The following is a 21,630-nucleotide window of genomic DNA, read 5'->3' on the forward strand; positions in this document are numbered from 1 at the left end:
CAAGCGAACAGGAAGTACTAAGGAGAATTGCCTCCTAGGGAACTCCTCATAGCTCATGGCTTTTGTGATTTAAATAGTGTCAGTAAAAGTCTGACTTTGTGGAAAGTCACAACTGTATGGAGCTGGTTGTCTCTGACTTGGCGCAGCTCACAAGATGGGCCGAGAGTGGGCTTTATGTCCTGGTGAAGGGCCATACCCCTAAACTCCACTGATCACCTGTCTATATTCTCAGTCCATGTAGAGTCTGGACACCCCAGAGAAAATCTATTCAATGTTTTTCAATATAATGCTAATTACAAAGTCCTTGAGAAATCTTACCTCCTCTTGTAATGGGCCATAACACGCAACTGATTGAAGCAACCCTAGAGTGACCATGTGTGCAATTAGCATCTGAAGGGAGGAAAGCCTCTGCTTTAGATGTGGACCGGTCAGGTCACTATAGCTCCAAATTGCTCAAGTGACCGCTCTCCATTGCTGCAGTAACACTCCCAGGAGGGTATGGGAGATGAGTAGGGGTGTTCTAGTTGTCACAGGCCCAGGACTCTACTGGCATTTAGAGACCAGAGGTTAAGGATGTTAAATAGTCTACAATGCAACCAGTCAGTTCCATGGAATGAGGACTTGCCACTCCCAAGGCATCATTCCCACTCTCTTTGGATCTCTCCCTATCTCACCCTTACTCCACTCTGGCTGCTTCAGTTATGAAGCCAGGGCTCTGAGTGTTCACCAGGCATCAGCCACATAACCAGACTCCATCTGATTCACGGACTTTCTGGAAGGATCAGGTTTCCTCCAGACAGCCAGGACATTATCTGCTTCTCCCAAGTCCAGACTGGTGTTTCAAAAGCTGCCGGGTTCTCTAATTTCCCAGCCCTCTCCCATGCCTCAAATCCAGGCAGGTGGTATTTTTCTGGAGACAGCTGAATGGTACCCAAAGTGCTGTTTTTTACTTGCAAATGTGAACACTTGAATCTGACTTGCCTGACTCTTTATAAATGAAATGCTTGCTGAGTTTTCACAGAAGAACCATAATCAAAGCAGATATCATCCTTTCCGTGGGCTGTGGTTTCCTTCACGTACACCAAGTTCGACTGGAGTTTGGAAATATCAAAAAGCTGTATTTACAAGTCCTTTGGCAATGGATAAAAATCATCCTATATGTAAATAAGATTTAGAATGAGGGAAAGTGCAATAGAAGTGTTGTGACTGATATACTGGTTAGTTTATAAAAACCTCATAAATGCTTGCAAGTCTATGAAAAGAAAAGTGGAAAGATTTTCAAGGGGAAAAACTAGAACTTCAATAGTAAGATGCGCTTACAAAGAACCAGTTATACCATTTAAGGTTTTAAAAATTCGTTTGTCACAGAAACATGCTGCATACCCTCTCATAAAAATTTTAGAGATCATGGTGGATTTCTATGGATGTATCAGTTTAACATGACTTGCACACTTTAATGCTGTGCAGGAGGCTCTTACTTTGTGAACTCTGAGTCAAATCCCTCTTCCAAAAGATCAGATCATACACACCCAGGCCCTCCATTCAATACCAGCACTGTCAGGACCAGGGACTGCCTGTTGAGGAGAGAGCTGACATCAGTATGTTCCATGATGAATGAAAGGTACGGTGAGTTTTAAGCTCAGCTGCAAAACCGTAGCATAATTACTGGAAGTCAAGAATGCGACTTCCTCCCTTTAAAAGTCTTCGTTACCAGGACTTCATGTTAATGATCTAAATGTTCTTAACTTCCTATTTTGAAATGATTTCATATTTATAAAAGTTTGCAAGAATAGCACAAAGAACTGTCATCTACTCTTTACTCAGATTCAACTTTTTTTGATATTTTGCCACATTTACTTTATTAGTATCTCATTTTATTAATCTATAAATTACTGATATAATGTTAACCAATTACTTATGCTTTAATTTATTTCTTATCAAATGGGTTAAAATCCTTTAATATCCTTATTAATTGTGATGCTCAAATTGTCTCATGTGTGATCAGTAAAAAGCCTTCTATCCTGGTTTCTCTGTGCTTTGACATGCTCCCAACACTTTTTGATCATATCCTTTTTTTCTTGCACAAAAATATGTTGCAGGCTTAACTTATTTTCCTGACTTAGCCTAGGAATTAGTCACTTATCTAAGTGACTTATTATTTTAGTGGGAAACAGTATTTAGAAACAAAGATCTATACACCAGTGGGCTCATTATTAATGGTGTCATTAATTTCAGGTCTCTAAGCAAACAAAATAAGAAACTCGCATACCTGCCTGTCTTTCTACTTATATTTATGTCTGTGTCTATAAAACCGTGAGTTCATGCTTGTAACTCTGATTCCCGTTCAGTATAATGGAATCCTTCCCAGCCTTGCTACATTTCATATTTGTCTCTCCCTTTGCCAACAGTGAGAAACCTAGCACCCAACGTCATCATGGTATTTACCATGTTGCAATACAGAAAGCATTTGGAGAATTGCTAATCTATTCCACTGTGAGAAACAACCTGCTGAGAAATGCTGCTTCCACCCAGCAACCTGCTGCCTTGAATAACCAGAAAATGAAATAAGATACATGAAACAACCATTTCCAACCTTAAACAATAGTCAGCACAGGAACAAAATAACACCGGAAAGACCAACAAACTAAACCAGCCATACAATTACACAGCTTACTGCTTGGGAGAAATTTCCAGGCCGCAGCACAGAAAAGGGAATATCAAACAGAGTCCAGCAATTTTGCTGATTTGAGTAGACAGAGACTGTAGCTTTGAGAGGCCAAGGCAGCTAGAATTTGCAATGCAGACTACCGGAGATAAGGGAGCTGCAGGGAGAGTTCCAGAGATCTACAGGGGGTCCTCTCATGTATTTGCCTCAATATTAATCTGTGGCTGTGTGTGGCTAAGTCTCCACAGAGCTGGGAAAGGGACCACTAGAAAACAGAAGCACAAAAGATTCCCATAGTTCACACACGTACGGTAAATTTTATACCTCCACCAGCAAAATCAGAGCGAGTAATGCCTGGGTGTTGGGCAGAGATCACGGAGGGGTGCTGCTTTGGAAGTTAGAGTAAGCTAGCCCTGGATGAGAGGCTGCCGTGGATCTTCTGCCAAAAAAAGCTGACAAGTGGACTTCAAAAGAATAAGCTGATTGTAGGCAATATCACAGAGCGCTAGACCAAGTTTCTACATTCCCCGAAGCGATACGGCACTCAATAGCATTAACGTTTATAATGCCTGGCATTCAACGAAGTACCGTGTATACAAAATAAGCATAATAATAAAACCCATAACCAGCAGAAAACTCGTTTAATAGAAACATACCCAGTAATAACAGAGATTATGGAATTTGCAGATAAAAGCATTAAGACAGAACACACACACACACACATTTGTTCAAGATGTATAGGAAAAGATGAGCATGATGGCAAGAGAAATGTAATATGAAGAAAAAAATCCAAATTGAGCTTCTGGAGAACAAATATACACAATGTGAAATAGAAAGTTAGCAGATTACACTGTGAACACACACACACACATACACGTACACACATATTAGTAAACTTAAAGATATAGCAATAAAACCTAAACAAAATGAAGCACACAGGAAAGATGGAAAAAATGAACAGAGCAACAGGACTTGTGAGAGAATATCAAGTGGTCCAAAACAAATGTAATCGTCCTACACACAGAGAACAGAGAAGGGGGTGTTGAAAAATTATTTGAAGAATATGAAAAATTTTTGAAATTTGTTAAAAACTATAAACTGATAGATTCAAGAAGATGAACAAACTTCCAGCAGAAGAAATATGAAGGAAACAACACAGGGTCACATATTAATCAAATTGCTGCAAAAAGAAAATCTTAAAAGTAGTTTACATAAGAGGAACACAGAAACATATTACATAATTATTTAGGCGTCATTGTCTTAATCCCTTTGTCTTGCTACAAAGGGATACCTGAGGTTTTATAATTTATAACGAGAAGAGGTTGACTTGGCTCATGGTTCTGCAGATTGTACAAGAAGCATGGTGCCAGCCTCTGCTTGTGGTGAGGCCTCAGGGAGCTTCCACTCATGGTGGAAGGTGAAGGGGAGCAGGCTTCACATGGTGAGAAGAAGAAAGAGAAAAGAGGAAGTTGCCAGCCTGTTTTTGACAAATCAGATCTCGAGGTTGACCAATAGAATGGGAACTCCTTTATTACCATGAAGACAGTGCCTAGCCATTTATGAGGCAACTGCTCTCATGACCCAAACCCCTTCCACTAAGCGCTTCCTCCAACACTGAGTATCAAAGTTCAACATTAGATTTGGTGGGGAGAAGTTCCCAAACTGTTTCAGTGATAAAGATAAGAATGGCAGCATACTTTGCATCAGAAAAAAATGCAGGCCAGAAGAAAATGGAATGACATCTTTAATGTACTAAAAGTAAAGTATTCTCAAATGAGAATTTTATAACCAATGAATACATCTTTCAGAAATGAAAGTGGTCTTTTGCTTTTGATTATGAGGGACTAAAGCTCTAGCAGATAACATCCTCCTTCAGGAAACAACTATAAACCCAGAACGCAATACAAAGAAACATTTCTACTCAAATGTGCTGTGCTAGAAAGTAAGCAGAGGTAGTTAAGCTTTACTAAAAGTAGTAGGGGAGGACTCCTTACTTAAGGGGTGGAGACGTGGATTATGAATCTATGAGGTTTAGCCTATGCTAAATGCAGTCTGCCTAGCATCCACAGTGGCAGCACAGTCTCACATGGAAAAACCTATAGCCTTTCTGCCTAGGAAACCAGAAAGTCAATCTGAGACACTGCAGACACTGCAAAGAGCAGAGAAATTGTTGAAGAGGCAGAGAAGGGACACTCCACCCTCTCTACCCACAACTCTGATTGACCTGTGTATTAGTCTGCTCTTCCATTGCTATAAAGAACTACCTGAGACTGGATAATTTATAAAGAAAAGAGGTTTAATTAGCTGACAGCTCTGCAGGCTGTGCAGGAAGCATGGCTGTGGAGGCCTCAGGAAACTTACAATCATGGCAGAGGGTGAAGGGGAAGAGGGCACATCTTCACATGGCTGGAGTAGGAGGAAGAGAGAGAAGGGAGAAGTTGTATACACTTTGAAACAACCGTATCTTGTGAGAATTCACTTAAGGAGAACTCACTGTTTTGAGAACAGCAAGGGGGAAATCTATCCCCTTGATCCAATCACCTCTCACCAGGCCCCTCCTCTGACATTGGGATTACAGTTGGAAATGAGATTTGGGCAAGGACACAAATCCAAACCATAACAATCTGAAAAACACATGTGCAGAGCAGACTCACGCAGCTCAGCTAAAAGCAAAGTATCTGAATGAAGCTATCCCAAGGTAGAGAGTTTAAAGTTCAAACTCAGCCAAGAAAATTACTTGCCAAGACAAAGAGAACACAGGTTTTCAGAGAAAATAACAGAATCCGGAATGCCAACACTTCAATACTCACAACTTCTAAAATATAGTCCAAAGTTAAATGACATATGAAAAAACAAGAAAATAAAATACATTCTGAAGAGGGAAGAAAAGATAAATAGCAAGAACTCAAATGACAAAAATGTTAAAACTATATTTTAAAGAGGTTATTATAATTATCCTAAATAAAGGAAAACAAGATGTATTTTAATTTTGCCTGCATTTGATTTCTTCTCTAACAGTCTTTCTTTTTTTTTGTTTTTTGAGACAGTTTCACTCTTGTTGCCCAGGCTGGAGTGCAATGGCGCAATCTCGGCTCACTGCAACCTCATCCTCCTGAGTTCAAGCAATTCTCCTGCCTCAGCCTCCCGAGTAGCTGGGATTGCAGTCATGTGTCACCATGCCTGGCTAATTTTGTATTTTTAGTAGAGACAGGGTTTCTACATGTTGGTCAGGTTGGTCTCAAACTCCCAACCACAGGTGATCCGCCCGCCTTGGCCTCCCAAAGTGCTAGGATTACAGGCATAAGCCACCATGCCAGCCAGTGCTCTAGCTTTCTTTATGCAGATCTGAGTTTCTAGCCTGTGTTATTTTTCTACTCTCTGAAGGACTTATATTAATATTTCCCACAAAGTAGGTCTACTGGCAACAAATTCCCTGAATTTTTGTTTGCCTGAGAAAGTCTTTATTTCTCCTTCAAGTTTGAAAAAATAATTTCAGTGGTTACAGAATTCTGTGTTGGTGATTTTTTTGTTTCAGCACTTTAAACATTTCATTCTACTTTCTTCTTGTTTACGTGGTTTCTAAAGAGAAGTCTGATGCATTTTTATCCTTGTTCCTCTATAGGTAAGATTTTTTTCCCCTCTGATGTCTTTCAAGATTTTTTCTTCATCTTTGATTTTCTGAAGTTTGAAAATGATATACCAAGATATACATCTTTTGGTATTTATTCTGGTTGGTGTTTCTGAGCTTCTTGTTTCTGTAGATTGACAACTGTTGATAAATTATCAGTTATTATTACTAAAAATATTTCTTTTGTTCTTTTCTCTCTTTCTTCTCCAATATTCTTGTTATACATTTTGTAATTATCTTACAGTTATTACAAATTCTCTCTCATCTTTTTCTTTTTTTCTTTTTGCGCTTCAGTTTTGTAAGTTTCCATTGATATATCTTCAAACTCACTGATTCTTTCCTCAGCTACGTCCAGTCTGCTGATGGGCCATCAAAGGCATCTTCACTTCTGTTACAGTGTTTTCTGTTTCCAGCATTTCCTTTGGATTTCTCCTTAAAGTTTCTGTCTCTCTGCTTACATTACCCATCTGTTACTCATCTGTTCCTGCATGCTGTCCACAATTCCCAGCAGGGAGATAGGCCTTCAGTGTGAGTCTTCGTGTGTATCTGGCTGGCAGTGAGGCTGTGGTTATGGTTTGCTGTAGCTGTAGATGTCAGAGGCTGTTGTTTCCTCCAGTGGCCTTATTCTTGTCTCTCCTGCTGTCTTTAGGCTTCCCTGGAAACTCCTTCAATAGAGCCTGGGTCTTAAAGTTCCTTTAGCTGTAGTTCCATCATTACAGTCACCCTGCTGACGTGGTGGTAAGGTGTAGGGGAGAGCTATTCTGTAGTCCTATGATTAGATCTCAGTCCTTTAGTGAGACTCAGGGATATTACTCCTCCCCACTTCAGTTAGGATTAGGCTCTGGTGAACCCCATTCAGGCTATGGTGAAATTGCTTCCCTTGTGGGTAGGCCTTGCTGGGGGAGCAGGGGTTCTGTGTGTAGTTCATGGATATTTTCCCCTTCTCCTGTGGGAAGCACTAGGAGATTTTTCTCTGTCCTTTACAGTGAGAATTGAATAGAGTTCCTGAAGTAAGACATACAAAACTGTGCCCTCCCCCCAAAAAACTTGCCCCCACTGATGTTTTTATCTCTCAAATTAGTCATATTTCTAATTAAAGATCTACAGAGAAATAGAAAGTCTCAGTAAAGAAATAGATACAATAAACATGAAAACTCCAGTACTGAAAAATTAAATTTTTGAGAGAAAATATTCATGAGATGGGTGTAAAGCCAAATGAATATGACAGATAAAAGAGTAATTGAATTTGAAGCTGTTAATAGAATTATCCAAGAAAAAAGCAAATGAAACATTTTTTCCTTTTTTTAGTATTTTAGATAAGGCCTGAATGGTTTGCTAGATTATATCAACAGGTTCAAATGCATATAATTGGATTGCCAGAAGCCGAGAAAAGAAATGTTTGAAGATAGAGTGTTCAAAAATATTCTATACCTGATATAAAACAGGAAGATGCTAACTGCACATCAGGAAAGAAAATCACAAAGACACCCATGCAATCCCTATCAAGCTGTTGAAAGGCAAATATAACAGGCACATCTTGAAGGTAGCAAGAGAAAAACGACACCTTAGTCACAACTATGATGCAAGTAAGGGTTGGTGCCTTGTCAGAAACCACTTAGGGACAGAAGAAAATAGAACATCTATAAAGTGCTGAAAGCAAATAAATAAATAAACAAATAAAAAAGCTCTATTTAGTGTTCTAGGTATAAACAATACTCAGAATTCTGTATTTAGTAAAAGTATTATTCAAGTATTAAAATAAAACCATTTTTGATAAAGGAAAATTAAAAGAATTTGCTTCCAGGAGACTTTGTTGTAAGAAATGCTGACATAACTTATTCAGTCTGAAGGGAAATGTCACTAGATAGAAAATTGGATCCTCCAAAAAGAGTGAAGAACATCAAAAATGGTAAGTATCCTATGTGCATTTCAAAACCCATAGCATCATATACACGAATAGTGAACTTTGCTGTACGCAAATTTGGAAAAATTAACCTGGATGTTGATCCCAGGATGGGATGCAGACTGTGGCAAATAGATCTAACGTTACTGTAACCAAACAAAGCAGGTCTGGAAGCCTGCCACATGCTAAGTCCAAGTAACAAGAGTGAGGTCTGGTGGAAAGAAAGCAAATTTATTAACCAAAACCAGCACAGAAGAAGCAGCCAGATTCCCATCCAAAGTAACTGCTTCGATTTTTAGGGGGAAGGCACAGGTTTTTAAAAAGGAAAAACTTGATAAGGAAGGCATGAGGAACTGGGCTGAGTACAATGTCGCTGTGCCTCGTTTTGGTGTCTATCTTGGGTCCTGGTTCACCAGGAGTGCAGTCTGGCATCATCTCAACAGTGGCCGGGCTGTTCATCAGCCACCTTGAAGTCATCTCTGAAACTTGCAGCTCCAGGCTTGGTCTGTCTCAAGATTAGCCCCTGGAACTTCTAAGAAGACACACAGTTAATACTAACATACAGTTTGATAGATGTGAAGGGAGTGTATACGGCGAGAAAGGGAGGGATGCAGACTCTATTTTAAGGCTAAGAAAAAAGGCTTCTGCAGTTTGCCGCAAGGTTATATCTTGAAACTCAAGAGAAAGGAACAAAAATGTTTAAAATGCATTTTGAAGTTAAGCTGCTTGGTTACATTATCACAAATGTGTGACATGTCCACACTGAGCATGGTGAGGAAAAAATAACTAACCTCCCTAATTTGGAAAATGGTGTTTTAACTGGATACTAGAAAGCTAAAGACAAAAAACAAACAAATAACAGCCAAAAAAAACAAAAACAAAAGAAACCACCCAAGCCCACAACTGTACATAAGCACTGTTGGTAAACTTGTTTCTCACATGGGCACAGTTTAGCCGTTCTAAAGCAGCCCACGTGCATACTAGGGTTGAATAAATAAGTAAATAAATTGTAGATAATGGGAGCTAAGTTTACAATTAAGTAAGGAGGAAAGCCTGGGAGAGCCCTATGGTAATGAAGAAGCTCTGGGAACATCTCATGGACTCAGGCTTATCTTAACGTATGTACACATAGATACAGAACTAAGCAAGGAATGTGAAACATTCGAAAAGATAAATCATGGTGTGCTGAGAACCACTTAACAACCAGCCCTTCAAATAACCTGCCGTCCGAGGTGCGGATGCAGAGTGCTTGTCCATCTTTGTGTTGCAAATATTTCCATGATGGCCAATTTCAAGGGACCAGCGCAGTGTCGCTCAGTGAGGATTTGGGGAGCAATGGGCACAGTTGGCACCCACCAGCCTGGGTGAGCAGGCTCCAACACAGCACTGAAGCTGTACCACGTGCTGGGTCCTAAGGCCTCAATAAATCTGAGAAGGTTGAAAAAGTAAAGAGCATATTTTCTGAACACAAGTAAATGATATAAGAAATCAATACAATTTTCAAAATGTTAGAAATTAAACATTCTTTGCATGTGTGCATGTCAAAGAAAAAATCACAAGAGAAATAAGAAAAAATTAGAAGAAGGAATACATCCCAACTGAATTTATGAGGCTGACATTACCCTGATGCCCAGATCAGAATATATTATAAAGAAAACACAAGCAATATTTCTCATGAATACATTCGCAAAAATTCTCAACCAAATAATAGCAAGTTGAATCAAGTACTATGTCAAAAGATTATTTTAGCCTGATCAAGTGAATTTTATTCTATGAATGTAAGGATAGTTTAACATTGAAAAATCAATCAAGACAATTCACCGTAATAAGAGTAGAAATGAAAACCATATAATCCTCTCAATAGATACAGAAAAATCTTTGACAAAATTCAATATCCATTTATAAAAAAATTATCAGAAAATTAGAAATAGAAGGGAACTTCCTTGACCCAATTAACAGTATGTATATGCTGCTATAAAGACACATGCACACGTATGTTTATTGCGGCACTGTTCACAATAGCAAAGACTTGGAACCAACCCAAATGTCCAACAATAATAGACTGGATTAAGAAAATGTGGCACATATACACCATGGAATACTATGCAGCCATAAAAATGATGAGTTCATGTCCTTTGCCGGGACATGGATGAAGCTGGAAGCCATCATTCTCAGTAAACTATCACAAGGACAAAAAACCAAACACCGCCTATTCTCACTCATAGGTGGGAATTGAACAATGAGAACACATGGACACAGGAAGGGGAACATCACATACCGGGGCCTGTTGTGGGGTGGGGGGAGGGGGGAGGGATAGCAATAGGAGATATACCTAATGTTAAATGATGAGTTAATGGATGCAGCACACCAACATGGCACATGTATACATATGTAACAAACCTTCACGTTGTGCACATGTACCCTAAAACTTAAAGTATTAAAAAAAAAACCTTAGAACTAATGTCTTACTTAATCCTACTCCAAATCACCAGTACAATAAGACAAGATAAAGAAATTAAAAGATAAGAGTCATATAGATTGGAAACCAAGGAGTAAAACTCTCTTTCATCACAGAGTATTTAATTGTTTTTGTTTAATATCCTAATGCATCTACCAAAAAGCTACTAAAATCAATGAGTAAGTTTAATAAGGTCACGGGATACTAGACTCATGTACAAAACAATGAATTATACTTTTTATGTTTTATAAATAAAGTTAAACTTTAGATATGCTATTTACTAGAGAATCCAAAAAGTGAAAAACAAAAGTGAATAAAAAGATGTTTACATTAAACATCCACATATATAGCCACATATCCCTCTGTATGAAATACGTAAGAGTGTATCTAACAACATGCTATAAATGCAAGATTTGTAGGACGAGAACTGCAAAATACTCCTGTGAGAAATTAAGGAAGACCTAAATAAATGGAGAAAGATAACACGCTCATATAACACGAAGCTCAATATTGTCAACATGCCAATTCTTCTCAGATTGATCTGTCGATTCATAGAAACCCAATTACAATCTCTACAGGTTTCATTTCCTAAAATTTATGAAGAAACAAATAATTTACTTAAAAGTTTTTGAAAGAGCAAAACAAAATGGAATCATCCAACTGCTTTTATATTTGCTGCCTAAAAGTACAAAGAAAAGATTGTGGTTCTGGTACACAGATGGACACAGACATCAAAAGGACAAACGTAGCATCCAGAAATGGACCCACACATCCGTGGTTAACTGATTTTCAACAAAGCTGAGAAGAACATTAAAAGGGGAAAGAATGGCATTTCCGGTGAATGGTGGTGGACTAATTGCTTGTATTCTAATAACTGCATTTTTTATCACAAACAGTGGTCTAGCTAGACAATGGTAATGCCCTTCAGCAACAAAGAGAACAACTACTGCTACAACAGGAATGGATCTCAGTAATGTTAGGCTGAGTGAAAAAAACCATAGGCACAAAGACTACTTACCGAATTATTCCAGTTACATGAACTTCTGGAAAAGGCAAAATTCTAGCAACGGAAGACAGAGCAATGGTTACCTAGGAGTGGGGTTAGGGGAGCAGTTGACACACAGGGATAGGAAGAATGCTCTGCAGAGATGGAGTTGTTCTGGCCGGGCACAGTGGCTCACACCTGTAATCCCAGCATTTTGGGAGGCCAAAGTGAGTGGATCACTTGATGTCAGGAGTTCAAGACCAGCCTGGCCAACATAGTGAAACCTCATCTCTACTAAAAATACAAAAATTAGTCAGGTGTGGTGGCACATGCTTGTAATCCCACCTACTCGGGAGACTGAGGAAGGAGAATTGCTTGAACCCAGGAGGTGGAGGTTGCACTGAACTGAGATTGCGCCACTGTACTGCAATCTGGGTGACAGAATGAGACTGTCTCAAAAAACAAAACTAAACAAAAAGATGGAGTTGTTCTGTATCTTGACTGTGGTGGTGGCTAAACTGCTGTGTAAATTTGTCCAAACTCATCGAGTTGCACGAACTTGGTGAATTTAATTGTATGTAGATCTTGCTTCAATAAAAGTGATTAAAATATATTCAGCCAAAACTGTAAACAAAAGCCTGCAGAGGTGGCCATCCTAACCTCCCGGGGATCAGCAGGAGAGCTGGCCAGGAGTCTGTGCCCTCTGTCCTTGCTGCCCAGGGAACATTGGCTGGTCTCCTTGGGCCAGGCCTTGAGACAGCAGCAGCTGTCTCGGCTCCACAGGGCCACTCCTGCTCCTGGGGCTGGCTGCTCCAAGGACAATGGTGGTCTCCAGCTGTGTGCTCTGGAATCTCGTCAAGAACCACAGCCCTCGTGTTGCATCTTGGATTCTCTGAGTCAGTTGCACACCCTCCTGTTCATTCCCCAAGGCTGTCCTCTTTACAGCCTGCAGATGGGCTCCAGGGGCTCAGGTGGCTGCTGGAGCACAGATGGGTATCTGAATTGCCTGGGAAGAATAGACTCTTTCTCTTCCGCTGCCTGTGGTCCATGCCAATGACAGTCTTAACATTCACTTTCCAGCCCTTCTTAGACGGCGGCACTGGGCTAATTGTTGTGTTTTCCCTCTTGGTCATGGAGCTCCATTGTTATTGATCAAATGTGTTATCTTTGCCCATCCATCAGAAAATCAATGTTGTCTGCGTCCAGACCTCAGACTGGAAGTGCTTATGGTGGCTGCAGCGAGGTGAAATGCACTGAGGCATGGCGGCCTTTGGACGGCCATCCAAGGGCTCCCCTTGGACTTTTCATTTCTCAAGGCTTTGTGTGTGTACAGACATGAACATATGCATATAAAAATACACTTCCTGTGCACCTGCCCCAGGTTCTTCCAAACATTCCTCTTTTAATTTCCTTTCTGCAAGCTGGTGCTGGTGTCATATCCTTCTATTCCCAAAACTGAGGACTGTCAGGGTCTAAACCTGGCCTGAGCTCACTCTCCTGGTCACCCTTGGCTCATGTGGCTCCAGAGCCTGTGTATTTCCCTATAACACAGCCAGTGTATGTTGTATGTATACAAATACATGTGTGTATATATGTGTGTATGTGCATGTGTGCATGAGTGCCTATGTGTTTATATGCATGGATATGTATATGCATGACTATTGTGTGTGTGCATGTGTATGTATGCAATCATGTGTATGTTCACATATGCATGCGAGTGTGTGTGCATGATTGTATAGTTTGGGGGTACCTATAAACACATAGCTGTGTGGGTGTCCAGGAAATTCACACACATGCATGTGCACATGTGTGCGCAGGGAGGGGGGAATGAGGAGGATTCCGTTACAGCACACAGCGGGAGCTTCACATCCAGCCTGGGTGCTGTGTGCATCAGGGCATGTAACTGGAGATCAAAGGCCGGGGCTCCTGTTTGGGCCGGAGGATCTGGTGGTGAGACCAAGGGGAAAAGCAGCGGTAGCCCAGTAGAGAGTGCTCCAACACATCCGCACCTCCCTTCACCAAGGCTTTGCGTCTGTCGTTTATTTTGTTATGGGACGAGCTCTTTCTTGTGGGAAGTGACATGGCTGGGGGAGTGATCATAGGAATTACAGGACAGTAGCTCCAGGGCGGCCAGCAAGCTCTCAGGGGCTCCCCCGTCCTCTGTCAGCCAATGGGTGGGAGGTGAAGCAGGGCAGAGTGAGAATAGGTGCTTCTTCCCAGCTCCCTCCTCCTAGTGGCCTCTCTGGGATGGAACTTGCTCCCTCCTCCTGCCCATTCAGGCCTAGGGTGGCCTGGGTCCCACACCTGCTGGTCCCTGTGGGACACCAGGCTGGTAGGTTCTGGGAGCCTCCTTACTCCCTTACCAATAGCCCCTGTGAGACCCACTTCGAGGGCCCCAGCTGACCCAGGGACAGAGCGAAGGAGCGACGGAGAGCAGCCTGTGGCCCCCTCCTGTGGTGCAGCCACCATATAGCTGACACACCGTCAGCAGCAGCGCCCACTCCTGGTTCTGCACCCTGCAGGGTCCTCTCTGTGGGTTTTAGGGTGAGGCATTCTCAGACAAAATGAATTCAATTCATGTTATCCTGAAAAGTGCCCGTTCTCTGGGATAAAAGGAATTGGAATCCGTTAAGCACTAAACAGCCCCAAAGCCCTAATGACATGAATTTCACATAAGCAGGTCCTGGACGTGGTTTCTGCCACCGTGTTCAGATCCTGGGTCTGGGAGTCAGAGCCCTGGGTCTGCTCCTGGGTTCTCTGACTTTGTGCAAGTCTCAAGACGATCCTCAGTACCCCTCCTCCCCATGATACCTCCATCTACCCAGGTTCCTAGGCCGAGGCGCAGAGGCCTCCCCGAGTCTTCTCCTTCCCTTGCACCTGGGAAGGTGCATCTGCATGACAGGCACCTTGGCTTCCACAACCCCCCACCTCAACCCAAGCTTTCTTTATGCCCACTTCAAACTCTTCAGGCAAAGATTAATTCTCACCAACTGCTAATCAGGAAATCTTTGAATCCGTCTATGACCTGGAAACCTCCCCCTCCAATGTCCTGCCTTTCTAGGCCAAACCCATGTATACATTTCATGTATTAATTATGTTTTCACCTGTTAGTTCTGACAATGTTTTTTTGGTGTTTTTTTTTTTTTTTTTTTTTTTTTTTCTGTCTGACGTGCAATCCTAAACATCTTGTTTCCAGCACCGTGGGAGAAGAACCTCATCCATGGCTGGAAACTAGAAAGCAGGCTGTGCCTCTCTTCCGGAGTGCAGCCCTGCCCTGGCACCAGGCCATGCTGGGTATGGAGTTCCCCCACCATGCCACTGACAAGCCTGGCTGGGGAGCCGCCTGCCCCGGTGGATCTAAGGCAGCTTGACAGAGCCAGCATGCCCAGCTGCTGTCCAGGGAGTAGCTGAATGCTTCCCTTGACACTAGTGGAGAGCAGGAGGGCCCAGGGGTCCCGCCTGGAGTGCGTCTTGCTCAGCCCCGGCCGGGGCCTCTGCCGTGCGGTCAGGGAGGGAGGTGTGTCGCGCTGGGTTGCTGCCTTTGCTGTCCTTCAGGTGATGGCTGTGCAAGCTCCAGGAAGCCACCAAAATGGATGTGCATAAGCATGGGTGTGAGAGAAGCAGAGAGACGATGTGTGTGTAGGAGCAGATCATCTGTGTGTGTGAGAGAGACAGTGTTTGTAGATTGGGCTTGCCTGTGAGGAGTTGCAGACAGTGGCGGAGGAGGCTGTGCACCTCTGCTTGTGATGAACTCCAGGTCTCTCCCGCATCTTTAGATGAGGGTGTCCCTGACACTTGGTAATTTCCAAATACTGGTGAAGGAAGAGAAAGTGCTTCGGGGACATTGGTCTGGGCCCTCTCCAGAGGCTGGGCCCAGGCGGCCAGTGGGCCTTTGTCAGAGTATGGAGGGAGGAATGAGGACACCCACCCTCTTTCCCATTTTAAGTGGTTTTGCAAATAATGGGCTGAGGGTTGGACCCTACTGTCCGGTATCACTGTGCATGGTAGGTAAGGTACAGGGTCTAGCACCTACCATGAAAATAGGACTTTCATTTTAAGGTGTCATCATAGGCTGGGCGAGGTGGCTCACACCTGTAATCCCCCCGCTTTGGGAGGCCAAGGTGGGTGGATCATTTGAGGTTAGGAGTTTAAGACCAGCTTGGCCAACAAGGTGAAACCCTGTCTCTACTGATAGACAAAAAAAAAAAAAAAAAAAAAAAATAGCCAGGTGTAGTGGAGCACACCAGTAATCCTAGCTATTCAGGAGGCTGAGGCAGGAGAATTTGTTGAACCTGGTGGGTGAAGGTTGAAGGAAGCTGAGATAGCGCCACTGCACTCCAGCCTGGGCAACAGAGTGAAACTCTGTCTCAAAAAAAATAAAATAAAATAAAAATAAATAAATAAAAAGGTGTCATCATAAATTTGCAAAAGAAAAATAGGAAAAATACACAGTGCTATTTCTATTCAGCCAGTCTCCTGTGGTTTAAAGAGGCTGGGAATGTGCGTGGATCATTTTTTGCACTAGGTGTGAGCTGAGGGCGAGAGGATGTCTCAGCCTGAACAGAACAGCTCATTGCTTGTCTGCAGGGGCCCGAGCAAGCCTCTCTTGGCCCTGAGGACTCCTGAGAACCCCAAGAAAGGACGGTGGGGGACCCCGGCAGAGCGAGGTGAGGAAAGCCAGCACAGGGACAGAGGATGCAGAAGCAGTCAGCTGGAGGCCTGGCTGTGCAGGGGAGGGGAAGGAGAGCAGCAGGAACATGGAGGCAACATCAGTGACCGCAGGCAGGGTAGCCAGCTGGAGGCGCTTCTGTCTTTTCTGCAGAAACTGTTTTCCTTGACAACTGAGAACAGACCCCTCACTCTGAGATGGGAGGCCCTGAGAACAGACCCCTCACTCTGAGATGGGAGGCCCTGTTCTCCTTGAAGAACTTGCCCTCAGAGGGGTCCAGGAAAACGCCTACAGGGGCCCCAGATCCACGGGTTTAGGGGCATATTGGCCAGGGTATTAGCAAAAGGAGGGCACATGTGAACTTCTGCTTGAGTCTTGGCGGGGAAAAGGTTTCCACCGAGACAGCCCGAGGCTTCCCCTCCAGGAAGAGATGCACTGCACACCACGCCACCAGGCCCCGCTGGGAAGTCATTCCTGAGAGAGGGACAAGCAGTGAGGCGCTTCCAGGCAGAGTCTAGTCGGTGGGGCGGCGGTTCCAGGCAGAGTCTAGTCGGGGGTGGGGATGGCGGTTCCAGGCAGAGTCTAGTGGGGGGGGGGGGGGAATGGCGGTTCCAGGTAGAGTCTAGTGGGGGGGCGGCGGTTCCAGGCAGAGTCTAGTCGGGGGGGGGGGGGGAATGGCGGTTCCAGGTAGAGTCTAGTGGGGGGGGCGGCGGTTCCAGGCAGAGTCTAGTCGGGGGGGTGGGGATGGCGGTTCCAGGCAGAGTCTAGTGGGGGGTGGGATGGCGGTTCCAGGCAGAGTCTAGTGGGGCGGGGGGGGGGAATGGCGGTTCCAGGCAGAGTCTAGTGGGGGGGGCGGCGGTTCCAGGCAGAGCCTAGTTGGGGGGGTGGGGATGGCGGTTCCAGGCAGAGTCTAGTCGGAGGGGGGCGGCGGTTCCAGGCAGAGTCTAGTCGGGGGTGGGGGGGGCGGTTCCAGGCAGAGTCTAGTGGGGGGGGGCGGCGGTTCCAGGCAGAGTCTAGTGGGGGGGGGCGGCGGTTCCAGGCAGAGTCTAGTTGGGGGGGGGCGGCGGTTCCAGGCAGAGTCTAGTGGGGGGTGGGGATGGCGGTTCCAGGCAGAGTCTAGTGGGGGGTGGGGATGGCGGTTCCAGGCAGAGTCTAGTCGGGGGGGTGGGGATGGCGGTTCCAGGCAGAGTCTAGTGGGGGGTGGGATGGCGGTTCCAGGCAGAGTCTAGTGGGGGGGGGGGGGGGAATGGCGGTTCCAGGCAGAGTCTAGTGGGGGGGGCGGCGGTTCCAGGCAGAGTCTAGTCGGGGGGGTGGGGATGGCGGTTCCAGGCAGAGTCTAGTCGGGGGTAGGGGGGGCGGTTCCAGGCAGAGTCTAGTGGGGGGGGGCGGCGGTTCCAGGCAGAGTCTAGTCGGGGGGTGGGGATGGCGGTTCCAGGCAGAGTCTAGTGGGGGGGGGGCGGCGGTTCCAGGCAGAGTCTAGTCGGGGGTAGGGGGGGCGGTTCCAGGCAGAGTCTAGTGGGGGGGGGCGGCGGTTCCAGGCAGAGTCTAGTCGGGGGGTGGGGATGGCGGTTCCAGGCAGAGTCTAGTGGGGGGGGGGCGGCGGTTCCAGGCAGAGTCTAGTCGGGGGTGGGGGGGGCGGTTCCAGGCAGAGTCTAGTCGGGGGGTGGGGATGGCGGTTCCAGGCAGAGTCTAGTGGGGGGGGGGTGGCGGTTCCAGGCAGAGTCTAGTGGGGGGTGGGGATGGCGGTTCCAGGCAGAGTCTAGTGGGGGGTGGGGATGGCGGTTCCAGGCACAGTCTCGTCGGGGGGTGGGGGGGCGGTTCCAGGCAGAGTCTAGTCGGGGGTGGGGATGGCGGTTCCAGGCAGAGTCTAGTGGGGGGGGGGCCGGCGGTTCCAGGCAGAGTCTAGTCGGTGGGGGGGTGGTTCCAGGCAGAGTCTAGTCGGGGGTAGGGGGGCGGTTCCAGGCAGAGTCTAGTCGGGGGTGGGGATGGCGGTTCCAGGCAGAGTCTAGTCGGGGGGCGGCGGTTCCAGGCAGAGTCTAGTCGGGGGGTGCGGCGGTTCTAGGCAGAGTCTAGTCGGGGGGGCGGCGGTTCCAGGCAGAGTCTAGTCGGGGGGCTAGTTGCCTCTGGGATTTGCTGCAGTCCCAGATTTTAAGCCCAGGTTTTCTGTAGCCAGTTGGTGCTTCTAGTTCCTGACGATGATGTCCCGCAGCCCCGGGAAGGACAGACTTGGGGAAGCGTGTTGGTCATTGTCATTTGGCAAATGGCTTTCCCCTGCCTGCTTGCCTGAGTGTGCGGCAGGACATTTGGGCACTAGGATTCCCTAACTTCAGCTCTGGGCTCCTGGGGTGACCTGGGCTCGAATAGCTTGTCATTCCCAGGGAGAAGGAGGCCCAGGAGACAAATCCCCCACACCTGGAGCTTCCTTGGAAGACACACCTGCAGAGGGGGCAGAGCCCTGGGGCCAACAGTAACGAGATCCGACTTGACCTGAAGCAGGCCCTCAGACCTCAAACGTGTCTGCAGGGAGGGCCATGACACCTGGGCTGGGGTCAGGGTCGTGGTTGGTTCCAGCTGACAAGTGTTCAAGTTCCACCAAGTCCTGATGATCCCTCTTCTGCCCCCACATGAGAAACCCGAGAAAAGCCTCAGCCTAAATGGAGCCTGCTGTGCACGGCTCCCTTCGCGCCCAAGCTTAACAAGATAGCTCGTGTCCTCGATTTCCTAATCACAGCGACGACGCACAGCTCCAGTGCCAAGTTGACAAAAGGACTTCCCCCTTCCTGATATTGCCCATTATTTGTCTTACAGGCACCTGCTGAGCCTTTGCACCTCTCTGCTAGGGCCTTTGAGTCAAGTTCCCCACCACAACGTCCACGCCGTGCCCCTACAAGCCACTTTCTGTGGCCCCATCTCCTCACCTGCACCCCACACCTCTAGCCCCCATCTCCCAACCTGTACCCCACACCTCTAGCCCCCATCTCCCAACCTGCACCGCCCTCCTCTGGCCCCATCTCCCCATCCGCAGCACCTCCGGGGCCTCTCTCAGGCTGCTACTGCTCTCCCAGGCCGCCTGGGGACATGCAGGTGGGGCTGGGGGGCCCCTTCCCTTCACTGCTTCATCCCCAGCCAGAGCCTTCCCAGGCTCCCTCCCTACCTGGCCATGGTGGTCTTGCTGCGGGGCTCAACTCACGTGAAGCCCAGGGAAAGGAAACAGCTTCTTCCCCTCTCTGGGACCTCCCTCCTCGCCTGCCTGTCTCCAGCCTGCCCCAGGGTCAGCCCCTCCTGGGGGGAAAAACGCGGCTGGGGGGATGTTTACCTTTTATAGCGGAAAGCCCACCCGGTAGAAAACCACAGGGGTGGGCTCGCCCTGGGTGAGGCAGGTTGACAAATGTCTCCCTGGGGGCCAAATCGTCTTTTCTCTTTCCTCGGTGTGAAGGGGGTGGCACGGGGCTTCTTGTGCCTCTGATCAGGGTCCCCATCAGCAGGTCTCCAGGGCAAGCTTCTGTGTGGAGGCAGAGTGGACCCCGAGCAGGGAGGCAGCGCATCCTTGCCACCCTCCAGAGGCGCGGAGGCTTCTGCAAAGACAGCTCTGGAACATCATGCGCCGCTGCCCATATCTCCCAGCGGGACTCTGCTCCATGCGCCGCTGCCCGCGTCTCCCAGCAGGACTCTGCTCCATGCGCCGCTGCCCGTGTCTCCCAGCAGGACTCTGCTGCTTGGTCGGAAGCCCTTGCACAGGGATCACATCTCGACTCCCCTGAGAACCCTGCTGGGGATGGCTCTGCCTCTGTGTTGTCTTGGCTTGGCTCCCTGCAAGCAGACTGGGGCTTGGAGCAGGGAGTTTCCCTGGGGATGATCCCAGGAAGCAGGAGAGCATCTCCACAGGCAGCACCAGGGCCCCCACCACAGGCAGACTCTGTTGTTTCTGGAGACTCCTGAGAAGCCCCCAGGACTGTCTGCCTGGATAAGGTGAGGAGGAGCACTTCATTGGAGGCTGAGGGGCATCCACAGGGCAGCAGACCTCCCCGGCATTCCAGGCCTCACCTGTAGCCAGGGTGCTGGGTGCTGTGAGAAGAGCCTGCAGTGTGGGGGCTCCGAGGGCACAGGTGCTTGGGAGGCACAGGTGCTGCTCAGGGGGTAACAGAGACTTGGGGGGCAGAGGGGCTCAGGCGTCAGAGGTGCTCAGGGGTCACAGGTGCTCAGGGTCACAGGTGCTTAGGGACACAGAGACTTAGGGGACACAGGGGCTTGGGGGACACCGGGGCTTGGGGGACACCGGGGCTCAGGGTCACAGGTGCTCAGGGGACACAGGGGCTGGGGGGACACAAGTGCTCAGGTGCATCCTCAGGGCATCCACCACCCTTGGGCTTCACATTTCACAGAGGGCAGTGTCTGCCACTGAACTCCCTGGAGCTCCTTTCTCTGATTTTCTCCATATTGAGGAACAACTCCTCCAAAGCGGATCTATTTTCAAGAGCTGGAAACCACTAAATGATAGGCTGTTTTGGCAGGTATTAATTTCTTCAAAGCCTCAATAGAATGTTAGGGACTCTGTGAAATAGCTGTCTCATCAGTTGATCCCGACCTTCACCCTGCAGAGCACACATTAGTCCTTGTAGAGCCGGTTTGCACCTTTAGATGCACTCCAGGAATAGGGAACCTCCTGCAGGGGAGTTAAGGAAATCAGGCTCAGCAGTTCATCTGGGAACAGAACGCTCTCCGAGGGAAGGGCGGGAGAAGACGCCACTCACTGCATCGTGCGCAGACCTCTGGCTGGATCAACCTCACCTTGTGGCTCCTGCAAAGCACCGTTCTGCAGTCACATGTGTGGGTTCATTATTTTTTCCTTTATTTAAAATATAATTTAGTTTGTAACTTCCTCCCAGACTTCAATATGAGGAGATGCTTCTTTTGCAAAGTTCACTCCCTCTACTGAACAGCACAGAGAATGGGATAGTTTTACAAAATATGTGCCAGGCTCAAAACGAGAGTGCAGAGAGCTATAGCCACAGGAGGAAAATCATCTCTAGATTTTTTTTTTTTTTTTTTTTTTTTTTTTTTTTTTACAGAGTCTGGCTCTGTCACCCAGGCTGGAGTGCAGTGGCACCATCTCGGCTCACTGCAACCTCGGCCTCCCAGGTCAAGTGATTCTCCTGCCTCTGCCTCCCAAGTAGCTGGGATTACAGGCGTGCACAACCACGCCCAGCTAATTTTTTATTTTTCGTAGAGATTTTGTATTTCTAGTAGAGAGTTAGTAGAGATGTTGACCAGGCTTGTCTCCAACTCCTGACCTCAAGTGATCTGCCTGTCTTGGCCTCCCAA

At 46.8% G+C, this 21,630-nt stretch overlaps 1 long non-coding RNA gene across 1 annotated transcript; it reads right to left on the reverse strand.

Annotated features, from left to right (window-relative positions):
* Positions 1-8,405: 8,405 nt before the first annotated feature.
* LOC129048135 (uncharacterized) lies at positions 8,406-11,935 on the reverse strand. The gene is made up of 3 exons (XR_008510232.2): positions 11,673-11,935; positions 9,417-9,624; positions 8,406-8,728 (listed from the first exon to the last, which is right to left on the reverse strand). It is a non-coding gene; the product is annotated as an uncharacterized LOC129048135 (long non-coding RNA).
* Between the last annotated feature and the right edge of the window lie 9,695 nt (positions 11,936-21,630).

The sequence above is a fragment of the Pongo abelii genome, chromosome 8, assembly GCF_028885655.2.
Source record: "Pongo abelii isolate AG06213 chromosome 8, NHGRI_mPonAbe1-v2.0_pri, whole genome shotgun sequence".
NCBI lineage: Eukaryota > Metazoa > Chordata > Mammalia > Primates > Hominidae > Pongo > Pongo abelii.